Source organism: Nerophis ophidion, linkage group LG14 (assembly GCF_033978795.1).
Source record: "Nerophis ophidion isolate RoL-2023_Sa linkage group LG14, RoL_Noph_v1.0, whole genome shotgun sequence".
In the NCBI taxonomy this organism is placed as follows: domain Eukaryota; kingdom Metazoa; phylum Chordata; class Actinopteri; order Syngnathiformes; family Syngnathidae; genus Nerophis; species Nerophis ophidion.
In genome coordinates, this window is record NC_084624.1 from 49,336,547 (window position 1) to 49,346,037 (window position 9,491).

Below are 9,491 nucleotides of genomic sequence, written 5' to 3' on the forward strand. Positions count from 1 at the left end.
CCCGGTAAAAAATCTGGGTATTATCTTCCACCCAACTCTCTCCTTTGAGGCACACATTAAAAGCGTTACTAAAACGGCCTTCTTTCATCTCCGTAATATCGCTAAAATTCGCTCCATTCTGTCCACTAAAGACGCTGAGATCATTATCCATGCGTTTGTTACGTCTCGCCTCGATTACTGTAACCTATTATTTTCATGTCTCCCCATGTCTAGCATTAAAAGATTACAGTTGGTACAAAATGCGGCTGCTAGACTTTTGACAAGAACAAGAAAGTTTGATCACATTACGCCTATACTGTATATACCTTTATATACATATATACATACATATATACCTATACTGGCTCACCTGCACTGGCTTCCTGTGCACTTAAGATGTGACTTTAAGGTTTTACTACTTACTTATAAAATACTACACGGTCTAGCTCGGGCTATATAAGTAAACATTGATTGATTGATTATCGCTGATTATGCAAATGATCATATAATGACGGCAAATGACCGCTGCAGGTATGTTGGCAATATGTGGGAAACTCTGACTACTTACCAAAGGTCTTTAAACGTTACTAACAACTTAGTTTTTTACCTTTTCAGAAAGCTTTTCACACTTTTTGGTCAGAACATTAGCTAATACATCACATTTGTCCAACACAAAAACAATTTACACAGATCATGACTTGTCAGAGAAGTATTCATTCAACGTTATGCTGCTTCATACTTGTGGCTGTATTGCAGATTACAGCACTTACATTTGATGGTTTAAGCATGGAAGGAGACTATTCTTTTTACAGTCACTTCGAAAATTCACAGGCTCAATCTATTGCAGATTGTGTTTTTTGTAAAGCATATCTTGGACTTCATCGGAGCATTTTCAGACAAAGAAATGTCTAGAGCAGGGGTCACCAACGCAGTGCCCGCGGGCACCAGGTCGCCCATAAAGACCAGATGAGTCGCCCGCTGGCCTGTTCTAAAAATAGCTCAAATAGCAGCACTTACCAGTGAGCTGCCTCTATTTTTTATTTATTTTTTATTTACTAGCAAGCTGGTCTCACTTTGCTCGACATTTTTAATTTTAAGAGAGACAAAACTCAAATAGAATTTGAAAATCCATAAAAATATTTTAAAGACTTGGTCTTCACTTGTTTAAATAAATTTATTCATTTTTTTACTTTGCTTCTTATAACTTTCAGAAAGACAATTTTACACAAAAAATACAACCTTAAAAATGATTTTAGGATTTTTGAACACTAAGTTGATTGGCAACACTAAATGGTCTCTAGTGTGTGAATGTGAGTGTGAATGTTGTCTGTCTATCTGTGTTGGCCATGCGACTTGTCCAGGGTGTACGCCGCCTTCCGCCCGATTGTAGCTGAGATAGGCACCAGCGCCCCCCGTGACCCCAAAGGGAATAAGCGGTAGAAAATGGATGGATGAATCAACACATATACCTTTTTAACCTTTTAAATTCCTTCCTCTTCTTTCCTGACAATTTCAATCAATGTTCAAGTATTTTTTTTTTATTTACTGTAAAGAATAATAAATACATTTTAATTTAAAACTTCATTTTAGCTTCTGTTTTTATGACGAAGAATATTTCTTCAAACTTATTATGATTAAAATTCAAAAAAAATATTCTGGCAAATCTAGAAAATCATTAGAATCAAATTTTAATTTTATTTCAAAGTCTTTTGAATTTCTTTTAAAATTTTTGTTCTGGAAAATCTAAGAGAAATAATAATTTGTCTTTGTTAGAGATATAGGTTGGTCCAATTTGTTATATATTCTAACAAAATGCAGATTGGATTTTAACCTATTTAAAACATGTCATAAAAATTCTAAAATTAATCTTAATCAGGAAAAATTACTAATGATGTTCCATAAATTATTTTTAAATTTTTTTCAAAAAGATTCGAATTAGCTAGTTTTTCTCTTCTTTTTTTCGTTTGAATTTTGAATTTTAAAGAGTCAAAATTGAAGATAAACTATGTTTCAAAATGTAATTTTATTTTTCCTGTTTTCTCCTCTTTTAAACCGTTCAATTAAGTGTTTTTTTCATCATTTATTCTCTACAAAAAAACCTTCCCAAAAGGAAAAAAAATGTACGATGGAATGACAGACAGAAATACCCATTTATATATATATATTTTAGGTAAATTGAGCAAATTGGCTATTTCTGGCATTTTTTTTAAGTGTGTATCAAACTGGTAGCCCTTTGCATTAATCAGTAACCAAGAAGTAGCTCTTGCTTTCAAAAAGGTTGGTGACCCCTGCTCTAAACTAACTAAGACTATCAATTAGAGGTGAAATAATTGATTTTTAGATGCATCGCAATTCGGACATGGAGGGTTATAAAATCAATGAGCAAACAATAATTGATAATTGATGTATTTATTGTAAATAAAGTCATGCACACAGTAGTAAAATGTGTCTGACTGCAGCAAGGGATCAGAGCAGCTCCTTTATTTTAGAGCACTTATGTTGCAGTTTTGCACACATTTTCATGAATTCAATCGATATGATGGGAATTTGTTTAAATGTTTCTTATTACAAATGCAGTGTTTCTTTTTAAAGCTGCAAGTAATGAACAGTTATTTAGTGAAACTAAAATAAATGTGAAACTGCATCAATGTAAATAAATTAAAGATGCATCTAATGTAGGGATGCACCGAAATGAAAATTTGTGGCCGAAGCCGAAGCCGAATAAAATTTAAACGCTTGGCCAAATACCGAATACCGAATAATAAATGCAGTTTTTCACAATTTTTTAAATATTGCTTAAATAGCCTAGAATAAATATTTAGACATGTTTTTCAAATAAAGTAATTTTTTATTGAATATCGACATTTTTTTAATATTCCAGTAGTCTTTGCTTTTCAAAAAAAGCACAGTTTTTCATTTATATTCGGCCTTCAAACAAAACATGCATTCCAAAAAAAATAAAGTGCATTAAAGTGGATAAACCCACAACAAATGAATTATTGTCCTTTTGGCAAAAGTCTGCTTAGCCACAGTAGATATGCTAATAATGTAAACAGAAGGCTCAAGTAAATCTCAATTAAGTGTGTGCTTGTAACCTCATACACTTATACAGGTAGCCTACACAACAGGCTAATAATGTAAACAGAAGGCTCAAGTAAATCTCAATAAGTGTGTGCTTGTAACCTCATACACTTATACAGGTACACAACATATCCCAACGTCACCGCACGTTGGTTGATTGCGTCACCGCGTCAAAAACTCGCGTCACACGCAACTATTCGGCCTTGTTTTTAACTCATTCCACCGAAGGCCGAATGTGGCTTTTTTTGCCATATTCGGTTACCGATTAATCGGTGCATCCCTAATCTAATGTGTCTAAGTCTAACAATAATCCATTTTTAATCAATAATTTGCTTCTGAATCATAATCGAATCGTGAGGTGGCCAAGGATTCCCACCCCTACTAAAAACACTTCAGTAGTATTGTTCACTAAATAACTGCATTCAGTCTTGTCTTAAATGATGTACAGTACGTTGGATTCAAAGAGTCCGATTAGAGGCCAATTAACAGCAATAAAAATGAGCGATGACTGTACTATATATTTGTTTAAAAATCAACATTTTTTGGCAGTTAAAAGTGGGTTTAGCTGGATTTCTTCAACAGGTTAGTGTTAGAGAAAGTCAGCATGTATGTTTGTATAATCCTCCCAAAGGAATGGCCAGGGGCTTAAATTGTCTCCCTGCTGACATCTGATGATCATTACAATGTTCTCTTTATCTGACTGCAACCTCCTGACTTCACAGAGGGCCCAGTCTTAAACTGCACTTTCAAACCATCTTAATTCAATTCATGAACCACAATTCTAAGATATAATACATCATTTTGTCCCATAATCTGTATTTTCCATCTCTGACGTCATTGCAAGGGCGTGGCCCCGCCCCTCCCGCTGACAACTGTACATCACAATAGCAGCATTCATTACAACACTTTATTCCAGTCGCTTGTGAATGTCATGGCCGAAGTTTTCCACCCGCAAGTAATTTTCTCCGACAATTTGTTTATTTGTCTCATTAGCAGCTCGGGCGGGCCGCTAGCTATGCTAGCTAAATTAGCATGCTAATCCGTGTCATTAAAAGCGGACGGGCCGCTGGCTAGCGGGGTTAGCATGCTAATCCGGCGGGCCTCTGCTGTCACCAGCATCCCAACAAGCCGGCGAGAAAGCGCGTCCATGTGAAATGTGCGCGAAGGTATAATCACCTGACGTCAGATTTGAAGCAGCCAGTGACGACAATGTTGTTGTTGTTGTTGTTGTTGTTGGTGAAGAGCAGAGAGTGATGGCGCTGATGATGCTGAAGGAGGCTGGGAGAGACGCCGCCGCCTTTCTTCCTCTACCACTCAACACTCGGAATAACTACCGCCCCCCGCAGGCGGGAAATATACTGCATGCAGCAAGTGCTCAAAGACTCCATGGAATGTTCTTGTCATAAATAAATACATCCAAATTATGCTTCATTATTGCAACCTCAGTTTGACTTTATTTCCATAAAATGATCCTGGAATAGTACAACAATTATTATATATCAATCAATCAATGTTTACTTATATACATACTTGCCAACCTTCCCGGATTTTCCGGGAGACTCCCGGAATTCAGCGCCTCTCCTGAAAACTGACCGGAAGAAATTTTCTCCCGAAATTCACCAGGAGCTGGAGGCCACGCCCCCTCCAGCTCAAACATGCACAGTTCGAAGCTTGAAAAGGATGATTGCAGGCTGATCTGACGGCATTTAAAGTCATTTTTAAAAACAACTGCTAACCTCCTCCTTTTCGACCGGATGACCGCGGAGAATTAAAGTAGGAACACTCCGGAGGCAGACGTTCATTAAGAGGGGCGGACTCACCGGCTCTCAGCCATGTTTCCGTCACACAGAGGAAGTCGAGTCCGCGGGAAGTGAAGAAATCCTTCAGGATAAGCGTTTTGTTCGTCAAAGATCTTGCGTTCACAAGACCGAATTTGGCGAGGGCCAGCACGTCCAAGGGCGCAGCTAATCCAGGTGGGGCCCGACACACAACCCGCAGGTGGAGCCACGAGGCGGGAAAGGAAGCCAGGTTAAAAAGCTGACTGGGACATCCAAAAACCAACGTCGAAGTTGATCATATCAGTGGGAAAGGGGCAAAGATCCAACAGTGTTTGGCGGTCACACACAAGCAGTGAGCTGACAGAGACGAAAATAGACGCAAACACAAAAACGAACAGGGCTAACAGCGAGAGATAGCAGAGCAAAGCACATACTGGCGCCATCTTCTGGAAACTCGGAAGTGACGTAACTCAAATAGTGAAAGATAAGTGTTGTTGTTGTTTTTTATTAACCAGCAAGCACAGTACAGTTAGTAGAACAACTGTGTTTTTATTACTGTGTATTTGATAGGTGCCGTCTGAAATTCAACTATTTATTTTATATATATATATATATATATATATATATATATATATATATATATATATATATCTATATATATATATATATATATATATATATATATATATATTAATATATATATATATATATATAGATATATATATATATATATATATATACATACATATATGAATAATAAAATAAATATATATAGCTAGAATTCACTGAAAGTTAAGTATTTCATACATTGATAACTGTATATATGTGTGTGTGTGTGTATATGTATATATATATATATATATATATATATATATATATATATATATATATATGAAATACTCAAGTTGGTGAATTGGCTGTAAATATACACCCCTCCCCTCTTAACCACGCCCCCCGCCCCAACCACGCCCCCAAACCACACCTCTGCCCCACCCCCGACCAGGCCCCCGACCCCCCACCTCCCAAAATCGGAAGTCTCAAGGTTGGCAAGTATGCTTCTATAGCTCGAAATCACAAGTGTCTCAAAGGGCTGCAAAAGCCACAACCACATCCTCGGCTCAGATCCCACATCAGGCCAAGGAAAAACTCAACCCAATGGGATGACAATGAGAAACTTTGGAGGGGACCACAGATGCGGGGACCCTGTATTGCTGTTATTCAGCTTAATATCGTGTGTAACGATAACACATGTAACTAATGATAACAACACCTGTAACTAATAATAACAACACGTGTAACTAATGGTAACGACACATGTAACAGATGATAACAACATATGTAACTAATGGTAACAACACGTGTAACTAATGGTAACAGCACATGTAACTAATGGCAACGACACATGTAACTAATGGTAACAACACATGCAACTAATGATAACAGCACATGTAACTAATGGCAACGACACATGTAACTAATGGTAACAACACATGTAACTAATGATAACAAGTAACTAATGATAACAACAAGTGCAACCAATGATAACAACACATGTAACTGATGGTAACGATATGTGTAACTAATGGTAACAACATGTGTAACTAATGATAACAACACGTGTAACTGATGATAACAACACATGTAACCAATGATAACAACACATGTAACTAATGGTAACAACATGTTTAACTACTGATAACAACATGTGTAACTGATGATAAAAACACGTGTAACCAATGATAACAATATGTGTAACTAATGGTAACAACACATGTAACCAATGATGACAACACGTTTAACTAACGATAACAACACATGTAACTAAAGATAACAACAGGTGTAACTAAAGGTAACAACATGTGTAACCAATGATAACAACAAGTGTAACTGACAATAACAACACGTGTAACTAATGATAACAACACGTGTAACTTATGAAAACAACACGTGTAACTTATGAAAACAACACGTGTAACTAATGGTAACAACACTTGTAACTAATGGTAACAACACGTGTAACTAATGATAACAACACGTGTAACTAATGATAACACGTGTAGCTAATGATAACAACATGTGAAGCTAATGGTAACAACACCTGTAACTAATGATAACAACATGTGTAACTAATAGTAACAACAACTGTAACTAATGGTAACAACAACTGTAACTAATGATAACAACACTTGTAACTAATGATAACAACATGTGTAACTAATAATAACAACACATGTAACTAATGACAACAACACATGTAACTAATGATAACAACACGTGGAACTAATGGTAACAACACGTGCAACAAATGGTAACGCACGTGTAACTAATGGTAACAACACATGTAACCAATGGTAACGACATGTGTAACTAATGGTAACAACATGTGTAACTAATGATAACAACACGTGTAACTAATGATAACACGTGTAACTAATGATAACAACACTTGTAACTAATGGTAACAACACGTGTAACCAATGATAACAACACGTGTAACTAATGATAACAACACATGTAACTAATGGTAACAACACATGTAACTAATGATAACAAAACGTGTAACTGATGATTACAACACGTATAACTAATGATAACAACACGTGTAACTAATGATAACAACACGTGTAACTAATGATAACAACACGTGTAACTTATGAAAACAACACGTGTAACTAATGATAACAACACATGTAACTTTTGAAAAAAACACGTCTAACTAATGATAACAACACATGTAACTAATGATAACAACACGTGTAACTGATGATAACAACACATGTAACTATTGATAACAGCACATGTAACTATTGATAACAACACGTGTAACTAATGATAACAACACGTGTAACTAATGATAACAACACGTGTTACTAATGATAACAACACGTGTAACTAATGATAACAACACGTGTAACTAATGGTAACAACACGTATAACCATTGATAACAACATGTGTAACTAATGATAACAACACGTGTAACTAATGATAACAACACATGTAACTTATGAAAAAAACACGTCTAACAAATGATAACAACACGTGTAACTAATGATAACAACACGTGTAACTGATGATAACAACACATGTAACTATTGATAACAGCACATGTAACTAATGATAACAACACGTGTAACTAATGATAACAACACGTGTAACTAATGATAACAACACGTGTTACTAATGATAACAACACGTGTAACTAATGATAACAACACGTGTAACTAATGGTAACAACACGTATAACCATTGATAACAACACGTGTAACTAATGATAACAACACGTGTAACTAATGGTAACAACACATGTAACTATTGATAACAGCACATGTAACTATTGATAACAACACGTGTAACTAATGATAACAACACGTGTAACTAATGATAACAACACGTGTTACTAATGATAACAACACGTGTAACTAATGATAACAACACGTGTAACTAATGATAACAACACGTGTAACTAATGATAACAACACGTGTAACTAATGATAACAACACGTGTAACTAATGATAACAACACGTGTACGGTGTAACTAATGGTAACAACACGTGTAACTAATGATAACAACACGTGTAACTGATGATAACAACACATGTAACTAATGATAACAACACGTGTAACTGATGATAACAACACGTGTAACTAATGATAACAGCACATGTAACTATTGATAACAACGCGTGTAACTAATGGTAACAACACGTATAACCAATGATAACAACACATGTAACTAATGATAACAACACGTGTAACTAATGATAACAACACGTGTAACTAATGATAACAACACGTGTAACTAATGATAACAACACGTGTAACTAATGATAACAACACGTGTAACTAATGATAACAACACGTGTAACTAATGATAACAACACATGTAACTAATGATAACAACACAGGTGTGCCGTGCAGGTTTTGATCTAGACTTGACAGGTTTGTTGGTGGTCTGGTTCAGGGTTTTTACTGCTTCTCAGGGTCTGGATAGGCAAAAAGGGAGGGGTCATAGAGGTCACGTTTAAAGTCATAGGGGTCAAAGTAAGGGTAGTCTGTGTCTTCCTCGTCCACCGCCTTCTCTTCAACAGGCTCCGTGGTGTCCTGCACGGGTCTGGGCGGGTAGTCCATGAGGCAATCGGGATCCCAGTAAGGGTCGCAGTGGTAGGCCATTTGTTTCACAGCGGTGGGAGGAGGTGGAGCAGACTTTTTGGGAGCAGCAGGAGGCTGTTGGGGAGGATGAGGGGCAGCAGATTTGATCTCTTCCTCCGTCCGAGGCCCGCAGGCCGGGTTGTGGCGTGGGTCGCACAGCACCACCGCGGCCCCGGTGGGCATGTAGACAATCTGAGGTTTGCAAAGAGGGTCTTCAGGGTGGCACAGGTAGATCCTCTGAGCATGCTCCAGAGGGTCAGATGTCGGAGTTGGGGTGGTGGGAGGCTGGGGGGCGCTAGTAGGAGCCGCAGTGGTGGTCTGTACACCCAAGACACTTTGGTAGCTGGAGGCATCGTGGCCATGGATCAGCTCCAAGTGACGCATCTGCTGGTACTGCATCCGGATTCTGTCTATCTCGTAGATCTGACAGAGACACACATGAGACTCAGTGCAACGTAATCATTCTGAAGACAATAAACCTACTCCTTCAATATGTCCGATG

The 9,491-nt window shown here is 37.2% G+C and overlaps 1 protein-coding gene across 5 annotated transcripts in view; it reads right to left on the reverse strand.

The window, feature by feature from the left end:
* The window catches only part of LOC133568792 (dynein, cytoplasmic 1, intermediate chain 2a-like), a 29,986-nt gene extending 25,597 nt beyond the window's left edge, over positions 1-4,389 (reverse strand). For all 5 annotated transcript variants that reach the window (XM_061920934.1, XM_061920932.1, XM_061920933.1 and 2 more), the window contains exon 1: positions 4,237-4,389. The gene's annotated coding sequence lies outside the window, so the exon portion shown is untranslated. The remainder of the gene's footprint in view (positions 1-4,236) is intronic.
* Between the last annotated feature and the right edge of the window lie 5,102 nt (positions 4,390-9,491).